Below are 19,110 nucleotides of genomic sequence, written 5' to 3'. Positions count from 1 at the left end.
TAGTCACAGGCAAACATGTGTGACACATCTCAGGCAGACTGCTTGCTTCCTATCATAGCCAATGTCAGCCACTCTGGGGGACCTGGGCATTTCATTTGGCCTTGTAGGGAGAAGACTAGGTAGTTTTTTAAATTTATCCTGGAGTTTTGAAAATTTGGGTAAGTCAGGATGAGCTACCACACTGGGAGCACTGGCCAGAGAACAGGAGGAGTTACTAACAGTCTTCTTACAAATTTGTGCAAGAGTCCGGTTCTGCACAGTGGTGAGGCCTCCTTCTTTGTCTCTCTAAATGGGGTTAGCGGGATCCCTGAGTGGCTCAGCGGTTTAGTGCCTGCCTTTGGCCCGGGGCGGGATCCTGGAGTCCCAGGATCGAGTCCCACGTCCGGCTCCCGGCATGGAGCCTGCTTCTCCCTCCTCCTGTGTCTCTGCCTCTCTCTCTCTCTCTCTCTCTCTCTCTCATAAATAAATAAATAAATAAATCTATCTTAAAAAATAAATAAATAAAATAAAATAAATAAATGGGGGTTTAGCTTCTACGGCACCAGGTACATTCACTTATGTAACATTCATCACATTTGAAATGTCTTCATTTATCTAACAGTTAATTAGTAGCTACAATCTGCTAGGAAGGTGCTGTCAACAGGGGTGAACCAGATGGGCACTGTTGCCTTCTTGATGCAGAGAGGCAAGTATCAATGAACAATACCATCCTGACATCATAATGAGATGTTGGAAGTTCCCTACAGCAGTGCTGATCAAGGTGTGATCAAAGGCATGGGCATAACCTGGAAGCTTGCTGGAAATACACAAACTCAGGCTTCATCCTGGATGCACTGCATTAGGATCTGCATTTTAACAGTATCTCCAAGTGGCATGTAGACACTTAAAGTTTGAGAAGCTCTAGTATAAAGACCGTACAACAACCTAATGTGCTGGAGAGAAATTGAAGGAGCCCCTTCTAAATAGGGAAGTCTGATGAGAGAAAATGTGAGTTGCTGCTTGAAAGATGAGAATGATCCAGTAAGAGCAGGAGACCATTCCAGGCAAAAACAACAGAAAGTACAGAGGTCCAGAGGGAGTCAGTTGGTTTATTTAAGTTAGATGGAGCTTGCCTAGAACTGAAAACAGGGTGAGAAAGGGGAAGAAAAGTAAGTAAGGGTAAGGGTAAAGAAGTAGATAACCAAACATCCAGGGCTGGCAGGGCACACAGACCAAAAGGTTTGAAATGATGCTGAGAGTGCTGGGTGGCCCAGAAAGGTTTTAGGCAACAGAGGGGCACAGCTTGGTCAATATCCAGTCTCTCCCTCCCCTGTTCTATTCTAGAGCTGGACAACCATGTCCACATTCCCTCCCGTGTGTTTAACACTTAGTGGAGACTGAATAAGTGTTGAACAAATTGTTCCCTCTTACTGATCTTTGTAAGTTTCTGCTTCTAAAAATCCTAAGCACAGGTTGATGCTACTGTATGAGGTATCTGTATCACAATGTGGGTTAAAGAGTCTTCCGTGGCCTATCATCATTTAGAACATTGTTTCCACAACAAAATCTATTCTGAATTTTGAACCACCAGGTCTCATAGGAAGAGTTAGGTCACTATCTGATTGTGAATTGAGTTTTTATAAAGAAAAAGTGTGTGTGTGAGAGAGAGAGAGAGCGAGAGAGAGAGAGAGAGAAGTGTGATTCCAAAGACTCAGAATATTGTAGACATTTGGAGCTAGAAGGGAGCTCCTTTTTTATCCCACAAATACCCACTATCACGTACAGAGCATGGACAACAGACATGAAAAAAGACATAGGACTTAGCTCTTACCTTAGAGAGATCATAGGGCCCCCAAGTTTGCCAGCTGAATAAAATCACCAACAGTTCTCATACTAAAACAAATGTATCAGGTATCTTATCCAGTCCAAAGTACTCATTATAAAGTGGGGAAATGAAAGCTCAAAGAATTTAAATGACTATACAGCAGAGAAAGGATTGGACCAAATGTCAGCTGAGTGTTAACGCTGCTTCACTGAGTAACCTTAGGTAAATTCTGTGATTTTATATAAATGTGGATGTGTATGTATATGCAATTCAATTGGGTAGGAAACTCCAAATTCTCTAAGACCTAAAGAATGTTTTTCTTACTCTTGTCCTGGTATCGATTTCCATGTGGTCATTCGGGGTCCAGGCTCCTTCCATCTACTGGCTTTGCCCTACTTCAAGCCCTCTCCTCAGACCTGTCCCCATTCAGTGAATGGGAAGAAGGGAAGATTGGTCATGGAAGGTGTTTGTAGATAGGACAGGGAGTGGCTTGCCTACTTCCACCCACGTCCTACCAGCTATAATTCAGTCACAGGGCCACACTAATACCAAGGGATTCTGGGAAACATAGGCTAGCTATGTTCTCAGGTAGAAGAAGAGTTAAGTTTTGTGTGTGTCTACTCAATCTATACATGTATATGTGTGTATGTAAATGTGCATAAATACATATATGTATATATACATATGTACAGGAGAAAAAAAGATTAAGCTTAGCTGAAGAAAATAGAACATCGAAATAACCATGAAGTCTACATGCGAGAAACTTCTTTGTCCCTCAAGTAAAAAAGTATGATCCATAGTCAGTAGCACAAGTCTGATAGCATGGCTTTCAAGTCATGAAGGATTTATTTAGGATTCTTTAATATTCCTAGTCTAGCATCATGGGGCTGGCGTGTCTGCTCACTTCATGGACCAGGATGTCCATTGCAGAGCTCAACCACTCCAGGAAGGAAAATGAAGGAAATTTAGGCTTCTTTAGGACATTTGTGGGAAGCTTGTCTGAGTACCTTCTCTTACATCTCAGCGACAATCCCTACATGCAAAGAAGACGACTTGTGAAATAAAGTCTTTTTTTTTTTTAAAGACTTTTATTTATTTATTCCTGAGAGACACACAGAGAGAGACAGAGACATAGGCAGAGGGAGAAGCAAGCTCCATGCAGGGAGCCCTATGGGGGACTCAATTCCGGGACTCTGGGACACGCTCTGAGCCAAAGGCAGACACTCAACCACTGAGCCACCCAGGCATCCCAAATAAAGTCTTTTATGAGGGTACATTGGTTCCTGGCATATATCATAGGATCTTAACACAACATATCATTTCACATCCACTTGGATGGCTAATGTCAAAAAGACAGTAACAAGTGTAGACAAAGATATGGATAAATTGGAACCCTCGTACATTGCTGTGGGTTTGTAAAATGGGACAGCCACTTTGGAAAGTAGTTTGGCAGTTACTCAGAATCCTAAACGTTGTATGACCACATGACCCAGCAGTTCCACTCCTAGGTATATAACCAAGAGAACTGAAACCATAAACTTGCATATGAATTTTCATGGCACCATTATTCATGAGAGTCATAAAGTTTAAACAACCCAAATATCCATCAGTTGATGAATGTGTAAGCAAAATTGGTATATATCCACATAGTAGAATATCAGTCACCATAAAAAGGAACAAAGTACTGATTCATGCTATAACTTGGGTTGACACTGAAAACATTATTCTGAGTAAAAGAAGCCAAACATAAAAGGCTACATATTGTGTGATTCCATTTATAGAGAATTTATAGAGACACAAATTAGATTAGTGCTTTTCAGAGGCTGAGAGGTGGAGAGATGGGATGGATATGGGATTTCTTTTCGAGGTGATGAAAACGTTCTAAAATTAATCATTACAGATGGTTACATAACTGTGAATGTATTAAAAGCCACTGAATTGTACACTTAAAAGGGTAAATTTCCCAGTATGTGAAGTGTATCTCATATACTGAGTATTCAATAAAGCTGTGTTAAAACAAAAACAATAAGGATCTGTTAATAAGGAAGAAGAGAGTGATGGATACTAGATACACAAGGAGCACTCTGCATGTGTTTATATACGCACATAAGCTTTTTTCAAAATTATATCTATTAAAGTATTATCTATATCTATATAAAATCTATTTTCTCATCCACATCAAAAGCTATATTTTAAAAAATTGATATAAATTGCATTAGAACTCTTTTTGCCTTCAAGTTCCTGAAACTCACTTTAAACTGACTCAGGCATTTAAAAAACAAAGAACAAAAAACAAAAACACAAGGCGATATCAATGAAAAGTCCAGGAGGTAAAAATGGCTTTGGGCGTACCTGAACCCAGGTGCTCACATGAATGCATTAAGCATCTACTCTGCTTTCCCCTGGACTGGCTTCCTCCTCGAGCAGACTCTCCTCACATGTCCGACACATAACCCCTAAAGTCCAGGTTTGCATGTCATGAGCTTATCAACTCCAGCAGAGAGAGCATTCTTTATCTAATAGTTCCAATACATTTCCAAGATATAATTCTTGGCCTGCCTTAGGTTCATCTGTCCATTCCTGAACCAGGGAGTGGGGACAACCTCACCCAGACTACAAGAAATGAAGGTAGGGGAGGTAATGATGCCAGAATGGCAAAAAATATATGCCCACTATTGCCTTATTACAGAAGTCATCACTCATCCTGGGTAGTGGTGGTGGAGGGGGATGAAGCATTGCCTGTGAAATATATATACCCCTTGTCTTGGAATAAATTTCAAAAACGCCAGTCAGGCTCCCTCATCCTTATCAGTTATATCCTGCCTTGAAGCAATCACCTATGAAAGGAATACAAATACACATAAGACCATGCAATATTCTTTTTAATAAATTCAGAATGACTTCATGCAACAATGGACCTGCTCCCATCAGCTAAATCACATGAAGTTACAGTTTCTAAAGTCAAATTTAAACTTTAAAGTTGAAAAGATTCCTGTTATGTTGGTCAGTGCTATATATCCCTAAGACCTAGGACAGTGTTTGGCTCACACTGGACACTCACAAAACATGATTGTTGTCATTGGCTATGTGACTTGCCCAAATACTTATTAGTCCAAAGACATTTTCCAGGTTTCTAAAACCTCAGAGACCCTTGATTATTCCCAATAAAGAGAATGTGATTTTCCTAAGGAGAAGAGAATGTGGTCCTTTGATCACATGGACTCCCCGTTAAAAATAAGATGGCTCAATCATCACAGGTATATGAGAAGGTAAAAAAAAAATCATAAAAAGAAATATTCGTAAATAAAAAACAGAATCCCAGTACTGGTAAATAGGTCATTTTTAATTTGGAAAATCTGCTTTTCCAGTATTTAAGTTTCACTTTATAATGTGTTCCTTAAAATAAGCGAGCTCTTTAACCTCCTTGCAGGTCAGGCCTGTGATCTAGGAACTCATTAATTGTAATTTTTCTCTTGGCACCTTCTCCATCACTCTCATTTACTCTGTCTGTAAAATTATGATAATAATAATCTGTGCTCACCTAACATACGGTAATAATTGCTAATTAACTAATTTTTATATGTAGAAACCCCTGAAGACTTTACACAGGTGCTAAGTTATTATTTTAGGCTGGGGGTGGGAGGAAGATATGACTTTCTGTTTGCAAGTATGATGGCTCCACTCTAATGCTGCTCACTTCACAGGGATGCAATATTATAAACCATTTCATGTCCCATCCACTGCTGATTGATTTGACAAGCAAACCCTGCACTATGAAATCACTTTCTCTTGTCACCTTGGGCCTCAAATAGCCAGAGTTGTGCTCATTGTTTCATCTATGGGGGCTTTTTTACAGCAAAATATAACCACTTAAGCATTAACTACACTCAAAAGACACAGAGTTGCAACTCTCAAACTAGTGATTTCCAGAATGTACCCTCCCCCCATCTAATGTTGAACCACAATTGCTTTTCATGTAAATACTATTTGATTCTATGAAAAAAAGAGAGTGGTTCTCCCCTCTAACTCTTTCCGAAAAGAGAGAGCTGCTCATTATTTAGGGTTTTTTTTTTTTTCTTTCCTTCCCTCCTTATCGTTTTTAGAACAAAAGAATAATCTTTTCATCTGGGAGGGCTTCAGGCAGAACAGTTTTGAGATGTCAGCCAACCAAGAGAAATATGACATTACCATTCTTTGAAACCTTGTTCTGAAACTGTGGTTTTGGTACCCAGATCAACCGGGCACTTGGCAATGAAAAAGCTAAAACAAAACATTACTGAAAATAGTCCTACAATGGTATGGTGTTTCTAGGATAATCGTTTGTTATATTTTAACAAACAAAAGTCACTTAAACCTTTCATTCTATTTTCATGGCTGCACAGGAACAGACATGAAACATTTCACAAAGCTGGCCACGAGCTGCCTGTTACAGGGGCAAGAAGCAATCATGGAAAAAACTTCAGCAATGGTAACATTTTTCTATACAGGTAAAATGGAAAATGTGTCCGAATGCTGGCATACTCTCTGTAATTTTGCCAAATAGCACACTCCATCTTAACAGAATACACAGAGCCTTAGAAGTTGAATCCAAAAAGATGAAAGAACTTGGAGGACAGTGAGTCAGTTTGTCATTGGTGGGAATCTCTGCAGTAACTTATAATTTATCCATGGGTTGTGTAAACTTAAAGATGAAGATAAAGCTGCAGTTGGAGAGCTCAGAGAGCTCACTTGTACTGGTGTTCTCCATACTTGAGGAACTACCAAGTTGCTGATGGTTCTTTAACTGGTAGGAGATAAGTGAAAGTGAATTTTGAGCTTTTGTAATACATGCTCTGTTTCTGTTATTTCCTGAAGGGCAGTAATTGACTAGCAAAGACAGAAACTACCCAGTTTATGAATGGAATTGTGGATGATAGCCCAAGAATTACACACAACTCCATATAGAGTAGCCCATCTTATCCAAGGGTGGGGGTGTGCATTCCAAGAACCGCAGGGGATGCCTGAAACCAAGGGTGGTGGCAAACCCAAATAAGCTATGTTTTTTCCTACGCATGCAGACATATGATAAAATTTAATTTATAAATTAGGCATAGAGATTAACACTAATAATTAAATAGAACAATTATAACAATATATTGTAATAAAAGTTATGGGAATGTGGTCTCTCTCTCTCCCTCAAAGTATCTTCTTATACTCACCTTTCTTGTGATGATGTGAGACGATGAAACGCCTGTGTGATGAGTTGCAGTGCGGTGAATGGCGTAGGCGTTGTGACGTAGGGTCAGGCCACTACTGACTTTCTGACCATGTGTCAGAAGGAGGATCATCTGCTTCCATGCCCACTCTTGACCCTGAGTAACTGAAACCACAGAAAGCGAAACTGCCCGTAAGGGAGGAGGACTATTGTTGTAGCAAAAACTTAGAGGAGTGCCTTTTGGGAAGAGTCACAAGAAGTTCCACATTTCACACTTTAATTGAGAATGGGACATTTTCTTCTTCATGCCCAAATCCCCCACAGATGGACTTCTGACCTTCTTGTTTGGTGGCAGTTGATAAAAATGTACTGAATTAAATAATACATACATATAAATTTAATAGCAACACCGACCCTAAGTCAGCAAATAACACCATTCTACTCGTTAGAACGAATTTCATCAAAAGAACAATACATGTGATTGTGCTCCATATTGGGGCTTGGCAAGCTTTCTCTGTAAAAGAACCAGTTAGTAAATATCTGTGGCGTTGCTGGCCATGTCGTCTCTGTCACAGCTATTCAACTATAACCGTGTAGCACAAAAACAGCCATAGAAAATATGTAAATGAATGGATGTGGCTCTATTCCAATATAGCTCTATTTTCAAAAGGGTTGGCTTTCTCCCACAGGCCTTAATTTGCCAACCATTCTCATATATAAAGGCACTGCCATTGGGGCAAGACAAAATCAACTCAACTGGAACCCATTAGGACCATCAGAGTGAGGCAGACTGATATGGACTTTATAATAAATAGATGTTCAGTTAATGTCGATACTTTGAACAAAGGGGACAGTGGAGCATTGTAAACGCGGGAGTCAGAAAAACCTATGTTCAAATTTTTGTTCTACCACTTACTGACTGTATAACCTTTGCGAGTCATACAGTCACCTCAGTTTCTTCTCTGGGAAAGGGAGATGTTATTAGCACCTGTTTCACAGGGTTGATGCAGATTAAGTGGCATACCATTTAAATGAGGAAGCTTATGAAAAGTGCTTGGCACAGGTCCAGACATCTACTGAGCTAAACGACATTAAGACTGAATTAATGACCATAAGGAGGGTAAGCCTTCTAGGGGACTGGTATTGCCCAGGCTTCCTAAAGTTATCACCTATAAACTGGGCCCAGATTCTCTGCCCTAGATCCCTGGAATGCAAGGATCCTGATGCATTTGTATACAGATTATGGATATAGAGTGATAGATGGTGTAATATGCAAAAGCAGTTTGTTGATAAGTTCACCAGAAAGGGATTAGAGGAAAAAGAGGCCATATCAGAGCTACGTATGAGTCATCTCTGTCTTGGAGTTATTTATTATTCTGTGAATTAGTCAGTTGGTCCCTGTAACAATTTTAACAACCCCAAAAAAAAACAAATGAACAGCAGAAGAATGTGAGGTCCTTTCTCTTTAGAAAAAAAATGGTGCCAACGGTCATTAAAGGTGATTCTTTGAAAGGGAATTACTGGAGGTCACTGTCTCTCAAGGATAAATGTGTCCACCATGCTAAGTGTAAAAACCAACGGGTCTTTGCCAGAGCCCTATAACCGAGATTGCCTATGAAGATGCCCTCATTACTGGGAACCCATTTCAAACAAACCTGGGAGATATTTGTTCATCTTTTGTCTACAGGGATTATAGGAAGAAACTAAAGAGCTATTTAATTGAAGAAATCATAAGGTCAGACATATCTTGTTCTCACCTCTATATCCCCAAGATTGAGCACAGTCCCCAGTATACAGTAGATGCTCAATAAATGCGCATGACACTGTTGACTGGCAGAAGAGAAGATGCCATAGCTTTCTCAGGCTTCCAATGGCACAGACACACAGTTCTGGAGCATTCTACTATTCAAAGTCCTTGTGCTGCACTGTGGGGCATATTGGAGACAGTAACCGATTGCATCATATTATATGCTTGGCATAATTATACTGTAGGCTTTTGTCTCCTTTGGTGCCAGTCAGTCTCAAAACACACGCTGCTTCCTCTCTTTGCTTATGTAAAGCGCTGGGGTTGCCCACTCATTACAATTGGGATTTGTGAACTCTGTGTCCACAGTCTGAGTCATTGCAGCCCAGAGGCTCAAGCTTGGGAGAACCGGGATGGCTTTTCCCTGGAGAAGATATTCAACAATGGGTATTTGAGTCCTGGAAGAAAAAGAAGAAAGTAGCAGACATGGACTGGCTGTGTCTCGATCAGCTGTAACATGGTGATCAAGTTTGCTTTTCATTTTTTAAAAAAGAAATATTCAGGATGCCTGGGTGGCTAAGTTGGTTAAGCATCTGCCTTTGGCTCAGGTCATGATCTGGGGGTCCCGCATTGGTCTCTCTACTCAGCGGGGAGTCGGTCTCTCCTTCTCCCTCTGTGCTTGCACCTTCTTTCTCTCTCAAATAAATAAAATCTTTAAAAAAGTAATAAACTGCTTTTTTTCTTAATTTTATAAAGAGGGTTTGATCTGCAGGGAGCTATAGATTCTCCCCTCTGAATCTCTTTCCCATCCATTTACTTCGTCTTTGCCACCACTCTCATCCGAGCCACCATCTCCTCTACCTGGATGATGGCGATATTTTCCAAAGTTGTCTCTCTACATCCTGCCATGCCCCTTTCCATTTCCACATTGCTGCCAGAGTGCTCTTTTTAAAATGGAAAAATGGTTCTGAACCACCGCTGCTTATAACCATTCAACGGTTTCCCGTGTCTTTTAAGAGAAGAATTGTAATCCTACACTTCGCTTCTCAGGCTGGGCATGATCTCATCCTGCCTCTCTTGCCAGCCTCATTTTGTGCTTCTCTCTTAGTTCTGTATTTCAGCAATTGAAGACATTGCCAATTGTCCCTCAGTTTCCATTCTCCCTTGTGTTTAAAAAAACCAAAACAAAATAAAAGCTGAGTTTCCCCAGAGCCCATGACTCCCCAGCCAAAAACTACATTTCTAGTCTTTCTGAGTTCTTGACAGTAGAACATGAGAAGAAGTGATGTTGTCCCTCAAAAGGAAATGAGCCTGCTCTCCCTATCTGTGCTTTCTCCTCCTACTGGTTGGCATGCAGGCTAAGCACATAGGACCAGGAGAGGATCTAAAGTATATCCCACAGGCCAAACCCAGCCTATCAAGATTATGTCAACAAAGTTTGATTGGAACACAGCCACATCAATTGATTTAGGCATCGTCTGTGGCTGCTTTCACACTGCAATGTCAGAGTTGAGAAGTTGGGACAGAGACCATATGACCTGCAAAATGCTGCCAGTCTGATCCTTTACAGAGAACTTTGCCAACTTGTACCGTCGGGGGAAACAGAGCAACAAGATTGAAGGGGCCTAGGTTCATGGCATTTATAGAGCCAGTCACATCAGCTGAATCAGTGCATCTGGACAATAAATATAAAAAAAAAAATCTGCCTTGTTTAAACCTTTGTATTAGGGTCTTCTGTTGAAAGAGTCCTTCAGTCTGAGCATTATTGACATTTTGGGTAGGACAACTCTTTGTTTTAGGATGCTGCGTTGGGCATCGTAGGGTGTTAAGTATCATTCCTGGCATCTACCCACTAGATGCCGGTAGCATTCACTCCCCAAGTGCAATTATAACTATCTCCAGACATTGCCAAATATCTGTTGGGGGATAGAATTACTCCTGGTTGAGAAGCCCTGTAGTGGAGCAACTTAATCAGCTATGCCAAGCATCTCCCTCTCCTTAAGCCTTCCAGAACTAGGAACCACTAGGAACTCTCACTGTCCTCTCTAGCAGAAATGTTCTTCCTCACTCCTCACATAGTCATCTCCTACTTTACTTTGTGTCAGCTTCAACATCCCTTCCTCAGGACCCTCCACTGATCCGCCCAGGAAATAATAGTCCGGTAGTCACCTGTAGTTTTCTTAGGCAGCAATTATTGATATACTATTTACCATTCACAGACACAGATAATAAATAAGTGATTGTTGAATGACTTTCTCACAGGACATTGAAATTTTGCAGGGAAAGCAAGGAACTAAAATTGGTAGAGGAGGCAAACATGAGTCTTGCCATGGTCCTGACTTGGGGAGCTGGGTTCATACTGCTGGTTATATAGAATAAGCAAGAAGCAGCCAGGGAGAAATGGGCTCTCCTTACTTCCCAGCCCCGGAATTCCCATAAACCAAGGGACCTGCCTTCCTTCCATAGCAGCCAAAACATCTGCTAAAGTTAGTCCGTTTCTGTATTTCAGAGCAACATATGGATTTGTACTTTGCCTTTGGTTTTGAAATCGCTTCATATTAACCCTGTACTTTTCGGCCTGCGAAGTTGTATGTGATATGATTTATTAACCCTGCACTATACTCTTTTAAGGTAAGTTAAAGATAATCCCTACAGTCACATCTTAAATTCAAATGCAGAGAAATAGGTGCCCCCTGCCCCCTCACACACTCTCCAGACCTTCCAACTGTCCGAGCTAAGAGGCTAAACATTCAGATAGACCTAGATGCTTCCTTAGCACAAGCCATTAAGAGAGATGTGTGTGGTCTACTTAATTCCTTTGTATTTCTCTCTCTCTTCAGATAGTTTGTCTTCACTCTCAATCCCACTCTTTAGAATCCTGCACCTTCAAAGCACCTTCCAATCTTTTTCTCAAGATCCTTAGCATTCTGTAAGTGGACCCATATACTGTTTGAAATAAAGGCACATTCTTCATCCTCTCTTAGTAGGATACACACTAGCTGTGTGCACATGTATGTATAATGATTGCAAAAGATATTTGACCACCATACCAAAAGAAAGTCTTTTGCAACAGATCTGGTTATAAGACTTAGTTCCACCAGTAACTAGGATGCCAGGATGTCTGTGAAGAGTCATATAATCTCTGAGCCTTGGTTTCCTCAGCTTTTAAATGGGTCTAGTGTTGCTTACCTAAAGATGTGCTGTACCGAGGAACACAGTGCCCTGGACACAGCAGGTATTCAATAAATATTATCTAAATTTCTATGATCCATTCATTTAGTCTTTCCTAGAATTCCTGAGACAGATCATTAGGCCTTCTCAAGATGACCAGCTGGCATATGAGGCAGACCAGTGATTATGCCCTGCTAACTAGACCATATGGAACTTCACCACTTTACCTTGATCTAAACATTTGAGGGAGCCCCAGGCAGACATTGTAAGAGACAGTGTATCTTTCTAGGAGGGCATGGGGTGAACAGTACTCTCACATCTTGACACTTGCACTTCTCCCATGCTTCACTGTGTGCATGCCTGCATCCACAAGCACATGCATGCAAGCTCATGCCCATGCTAATATGCACACAAAAATACCACCTGCATACCACTTCCCCTCAGCACCAGAACTTTTATATCTTACTCAAGAAATCTTTAGGCCTGCTCTTCTCTCTCCCCTCTCCTCTCCTCTTGTGTAGGGTCATGGATATTGGATGGAAGGTACACATAAAGGTTAAGAAAAACCTTGGAATAGGAGAAGGTGGGACAAATTGTGAGTCACATCAGGGTGAGGATGTGTTGGGAAGATGGGAATAAGAACAAAGTGTCACAATATCTCAAGATGTAAGTTATCAAACTATGCACAACTAAGCATCCAGGAATTTTATCCTTAGTTGGGTCATGATAATGATAGCTTCCATTTACTTTGCACTTAACTCTATGACAAAAGTTTAGCAAAGAATGTATGAATTACTTTATTTACCCTCAAAACGACTCTGATGGGCTAGATACTATTTCCTCCAGTTAATAGATGAGGAAACAGAGGCCCAGATTTGCCCAAGACTTCCTGTGGACCCGTGGGTGACAAAGAGGAATTTCAAACTTCTGGGTGCTTGATGTCAGACTCTAAACTCACTGTGCTATAGAGCAGGGTCCCAGGGATTCCACACTGTAGGAAGGCTGAAGAATCCTGAGATAGCTGATGCTAGCACTCCCCTACCCCGCCCCACAAATCCATTCTACCCATCTATGCCATGACAATATGGCTTGAACACGGCTGCCCAGCCAGGGACAACACTTCCAATAGCCCTTGCATTGAGATGTATTGTGTCAATCACATTCACCATTGGAGTGTGAGTGGAAGTGGCCTGTGTCACTTTAGAGCCAACATTTTTAAGATGCAGGCATGACTCCTCCATGTTCTCCTCACCTCCTACCCCCGACCCTGCTAGCTGGAATAACAAGGCAACCAACCCTGAAGGAGGGCTGAACTTGAAGATGGAAGGGATCTGGGTCTCTCCATCACCATCACCATGTGGAAGCAAGGGAGGCTGACCAGCAACACTCCCTCAGGACACTTCTTTAAGTAAGAAATAAACTTGTATCATGAATATGCCCTCAGAACTTTTAGGTCTCCTTCCTTACAGCCATCATACTATCTGAACTCACACAACTTCTTTCTTTGCTTTAAAAAACAAAAATGGCCCGTTGCTGGTCTAATGAGATTAAAAAAAAAAAAAAAAAAAAGACCCCTGGTAACGTGGGTCAATGGAAAAAGAATCACAGCTCCATAAAATAAACATCTCCATAAATTGGAGATAAAACTCATTCAAACATGACTTATTAGACGTGGCAATTATATTTATTTATTTATTATTTATTTATTTATTTATTTATTTATTTATTTATTTATTTATATTCATTCATGAGAAAGAGAGAGAGAGAGAGAGAGAGGCAGAGACTCAGGCAGAGGGAGAAACAGGCTCCATTCAGGGAGCCCAACATGGGACTCAATCCCAGGTCTCCAGGACCAGGTCCTGGGCTGAAGACTGTGCTAACCCGCTGAGCCACCTGGGCTGCCCAACATGGCAATTATTTAAAACCATTTATCCCCGATCCTCTTCCCTTCAAACGAAGCAAACACAGTACAACAGGGAAAATGTGAAAGGATACCAGACGATGCTAATAATATTTCAAACTCTGAAAGGTGTTCTGACACTTATAAATTTCAAATTCATAACAGGAGAAGAGAATGAAGTATTTACTGTAAAAAAAAAAAAAATCATTAACCTCTTTTTCCTTTGGCCTGGAATTGTTTCTCTCATTTTCTTCAGTCACACTTTATTCAGTTGAGTGTCTGGCTTTCTGAGCCAGCTTGTCTTTTATGAATTTTCCAGGTGGTTTGAAATGCAGAGTAATTAAGTGACTTCTCCGAGGTTACATGCAAGGAGCTGCAGCCTCCTCTCTGAAGCCTCCTCTCCCAGCCTCTGGGCTTTCCTCCTCTGCATATTGCCTCCAACCTCCATGCAGGAAACCAAGCACGGATGAAGTCTTTTTCTTGGGAAACAAGTGTAAAAACTGCTTTTAACCTTAAAATTAACTTACTTATTTACCACTCCTAAGCTCTGACATTTTCAAGGTTTGGGAATTCTTATTTGATATGCCAGATCCTGAAAGCATGAGATGAAGAACCATCTTCGCTGAAGTTGGTGCCTGTGGACTATTCCCCGACACCTGGAAACAAACTCTCTGCCTTTCTCTCTGCCCTGTACTTTGTGCTTTCATGGAGAAAGGGAGAGTGCATGGAATTAAAATGCCAATCTGGCACCCAGTTACAACCCCCCGTGGTTCTGGCTTTGTGCTTTTGTACAACAGGCTCAGAACAGAGACAATAGCTAGTACACAAGCCTAATTACTCTGTGTGTGCCACTTGCGAGCTGCAGTCTGGACCTGGGTTTGATTTAGCGCTTTTGAATAGAACATAGAGAGGATGGTTAAGACTTATTGCCACAATTGTGGTTTCCAAGCTGTCACACTCACACAGATGCTGGGGGCAGGCTCCATTTTTTAGAGCTTTGGATATTTCACCTAACTCCACACCATTTCCTGCTAAGCTCAGAAATGGGTCTGTAACCTTTGACTTGTGAACTTATCCCTTATGATATTTAGATTTAAAAGTTTCTTGTCCTTGACCCTGACAGAAATCTCAACCATTGTCCTTGGGGGCAAGGGAAAGCTGTAAAGGTGACCTTACACAGCGTCATGTCACCCTGTTCCTTTTAGAATCCTAAAACTGATCATTTTCATAAACAGCCACCCTCATGTTTCTGACTTCCCCTACATCTACACACTTATATCCTTACTTAGGAGGGTAGGAATTTGACCTCTTAATTTTGGGGTCCTCCTTCCATGGCCCATCCTCACCCCTACCCACAACTGCCTTTAGAGTTTGGTACATATGGCCACCCACTAAAGTCAACTTTCTGGTTGATTGTCTGGTGGGATAAATGGAAATACCAGATGTTTATATGTAGTTAGTGTATTTGGGAGACAGAAACCATCCCTAAGCATGGCTATTGCGTTTCCTGGTCCAGCACTGACATCCTCTTCTGAAAGTAGCACTCTGATTTTTTCCTCTGAGGTATTGTATAGCCCCTGTTTTCAGGGCAAGGTGTAATGCACATCTCTTGGATTTAGGGATGGGCATGGGAGCCAGCCTGGCCATCAGCATATTCTGGGCATAGTGACTGGCATACGATAGACACATGATCCAAGTGCCATAGACTGAATGTTTGTGTACCCCCCACAGAAGTTCATGTATGTGATAGTATTAGGACATAGGGTGATTGGGAATTAATTAGGTCATAAGGGCAGAGTCCTTATGAGCGGGATTAGTGCCATTATAAAAGAGGCCCCCCAGTGCTCCCTTGCCCCTTCCACCATATGAAGTGATAGCAAAAGGACCTTCATCCAGGAAGTGGGCCCTGCTCAGATACCAAATCTGCCAGTGCCATGGTCTTGGACTTCCCCATCTCCAGAAATGTGAGATCACCTAGTCTGTGGTATTTGTTGTAGTAGCCCAAATAGACTAGGACATTGAAGTAGCAGTCAGAAGAAATCTATTTATTTTTCTGGGATTATTGCAATGGATACACTCTCTTTAACATTGTGTTTACTTACAGAAGAATGTTGGGCACCAAGGAGAGAGACCTGGCCTGGAATGAAGCCAACATGGAGGAAAAGTGATCTAAGAAATAATGTGTGACTGTGTCCTGGTGATGCATATGACCTCCTGGATCCATCTCTGCCTAAAAACATATTGATTCTTGGCATGTTTGAAGCAATAATTCCTTTTTGCTTAATATAAGTTGACCGGAAGAGTTGTAACTAAGTTATGGGTGACCAGAAGAGTTAAAGCAATTTAAGTAAGGCCAATGTGACTATACCCAATGATTTGCAACATGTGAGCTCTGAAGTTTTAAGTAATAAAGTGGCTAAGATTCATGGGGCTCCTTTCTTTAGTCTTTCTTTATTGCATTCCCTTATAGGACTTGAAATATCTTATGTACAATGCTGTCCAGTTTCTGCTGGGTGCTCCTCACTACCCACATTATTTCCTGGAGGTAACTTGCCAGATTACTCAGAAACATCTCACTGTTCATTTCTAAAATTGAATGCTCCTCCCAAACAGACTCTTTTCTTGATCACCCTCATGTCAGTTAAGACCATATTATCTATTCAGCTGGTCAAGCCAGAAACTAGAGACAGCAACGCTTCCTCCCTCTCCCTCACCTCCCACATTCAGGGTCTCAAGATGTCCTGTCTATTCTACTTCTTAAATGTATTTCAAATCAGCAGATTTCTCTCCATCTCTGCTGCCTCCACTCTAGTTCAAGGGTCACCAACTCTGTCTAGGGATATGAAAGCAGCCTAGATCTATTTTCTGATTCTTTCATGGTCATTTTCAAATCCTTGCTCTACAAAATAGCCATCAAAAGTCAATTTTATTGTATTATGGCATGCCAGCCATGCCTAAACACTTCGCTTCACGTGAGACATAGAATTAACATCTTACTGTGGTCTAAAGGGGGCTCTGACCCCACATGCCCATGCCTACAAGGCTTTTCTTTGCTTTCTAGGTCATGGACAGCCCACTTCAGGGTAAGCCCCTGGTGATGTTCCTTCTACTAAGCTTGCTCACTCTTCCTTAGTTCTTCATATGACTTTGACCTTTTTGTCCTATAGTTCCCAACCTGAATAACAGGCTATTCTGTGTGCAAGTCCTTTTCCATCTCAACCCTCTATTTGCTTTATATACTTTCACACTTTGAAAATAGTTATTCATTGGTTTACTTATATACTATATATCTTGACATTCAACCAAATTCCATAAGGGCACATGGTAAGCACCTGATAAATATAATTGAATGAAAGAAGTTCTGTGAATCCATGTGTAGACAAGCCATTTTTCTACAGACAGAATAAATAACATATGTTGCACATACATGGGCTCTTTGTCAAATGTCTGCATATGTTATTGTTGTGTACCCAAACACAAGTACATTTACGATCTTAATGAATTCAGAATTTTTTTTTTTTTTGTCTTTAGGTATTTTCTTAATCCATCTTTACGTGAAAATTTCCCCAATTCCACCTCCAGTCCATCAAGCCCTGGCAATTTCTACAGGCCTATTCCCTAGCATTCCCCCACTCTTTTTTTAACATTAAAAATTGATCCTCATTAGAGCTTTCATGGTGCAAAGTTCTAATTTGGGGGTTACTGAAAATGAGGAGATGCATTCTCAGGAAATAAAAAATTATAGATTTAACGATAAGATCTATGGTGTAGTAGTCCATAAATCTGAATGGAAGCTACACATTGTTTCAATGCTAATTCAGTTATATCACTGCCCACTGCCTTCAGCAGGTTGTGTGACTTATTAAAAAATGATTCATAAGAAAAAGAACCAGATGGAGCATAAGCATAAAAACCGGAAAAATAAAAAATATATATACATATAAACAAGAAAAACTATATTATATACATATGTATCTCTCCATAAATAGAATGAGATGAAATATACAAAAGATGACAGAAACAACCTCCAAGGAATTATTTGCAATATAACCTAAGAAAATATTTTAAATAAGATGTATAAAGATTCAAACAAAAGGCAATAAGACAATGGAAGGTGGGGCGGCTAGATGACTCAGTGGGTTAAGCATCTGCCTTCAACTCAGGTCCTATTCCAGGTTCCTGCCTCCCTCTTCAGACTTCCTGCTCAGTGGGGAGTCTGCTTCTCCCTTCTCCCTCCTTCCCTGCTCATGCACTCTCTCTCTGCTTGACCATCTTCAGGATTGGCTTTTAACCCATAATATTTCTTCTTTCCTCTTACTCTTCATTCCTCCTTCCTTCCTTCTTTTCATTTCCTCCATTTCTCTTGCTTTTGTGCTGTCCTGCCTTCTTTTCTTCTTATACACGTGGATAAATATTGAATGTAATTATCACCAAATGTTAAAATGGTTATTTCTGCGAATTTTGAGTGATTTGGGGGTATAATTTTTAAAATTTTATAATTATATTAATTTATATACCTCAAAATTGTCTTTTTAAGTGTGAGTTGGGTCTCTATCACTAAAAATACTGAGAACCATTGGCTTAGTCCAACATCCTCATGTCACAGGTAAGGAAACAGGCATAGCATGAGATACAGCATGAGGGGAGAGGACTCATGACCAGTCATGGTGCTACTTTGTGTAATCCAGAACCATGAATAATGCCCTCATTGTTGAGGGTGGTTTGTCAATAGTTAGTCTAATGGTTGGCCACTGCTAATGAATGCATTTTCTCTCCCAGTTAACATTGGACATGGATCCGAAGTGAACCACCTGAGTTTTGCCAGAGGATCCTTCAAGGCTAGGGCAGATGCTGACTATTTCAGACAGAGTCAGGCCAGTGAAATGGTAGGTAGGTACTTTTGTTTAAGTACCTATTGACAGCCATGAATTCTACCTCAAATATTACCATCTGCTCTGTTTGCAAAGACAATCAACCAAATTTCTGAATTCTATCTTTTCAAATGAAGTGTGGGTATCAGGATCTCTTTCTTGGAGCACATTTTCTTAGCTTTTTGCTTTTCTCCTCATTACTTATCCCTAGTTCTAAGTTTAAAAGTTTCTCCCTCAATTTAAAAGTCCCCTCCTCAACCTTAGTTCTCAACTTAGAAGTCGCCTCCTCAGTAGGCCTTCTCTGATCTAAAAAGGGTCACTTCTGAGGTTCCCTTTCTCACATCCTTGTTTATTTTATTCAGAGCAATTATGATCATTATAATTCATTTCTTTTCCCTTGTTAATCCTCCCACTAAAAGTTAAGTT

At 40.7% G+C, this 19,110-nt stretch overlaps 1 long non-coding RNA gene across 2 annotated transcripts; it reads left to right on the top strand.

Moving 5' to 3' along the window:
- The first annotated feature begins 500 nt into the window (after window positions 1-500).
- Window positions 501-16,244, top strand: LOC144289711 (uncharacterized). Of its 2 annotated transcripts, XR_013357623.1 has the most exons (5): window positions 501-987; window positions 6,187-6,291; window positions 11,252-11,373; window positions 13,188-13,321; window positions 15,918-16,244. It is a non-coding gene; the product is annotated as an uncharacterized LOC144289711 (long non-coding RNA). The 2 variants fall into 2 exon arrangements; XR_013357624.1 differs by lacking the exon at window positions 13,188-13,321.
- Window positions 16,245-19,110: the final 2,866 nt, after the last annotated feature.

The sequence above is a fragment of the Canis aureus genome, chromosome 19 (assembly GCF_053574225.1).
Source record: "Canis aureus isolate CA01 chromosome 19, VMU_Caureus_v.1.0, whole genome shotgun sequence".
NCBI lineage: Eukaryota > Metazoa > Chordata > Mammalia > Carnivora > Canidae > Canis > Canis aureus.
This window is presented reverse-complemented; position numbering and strand designations above follow the sequence as displayed.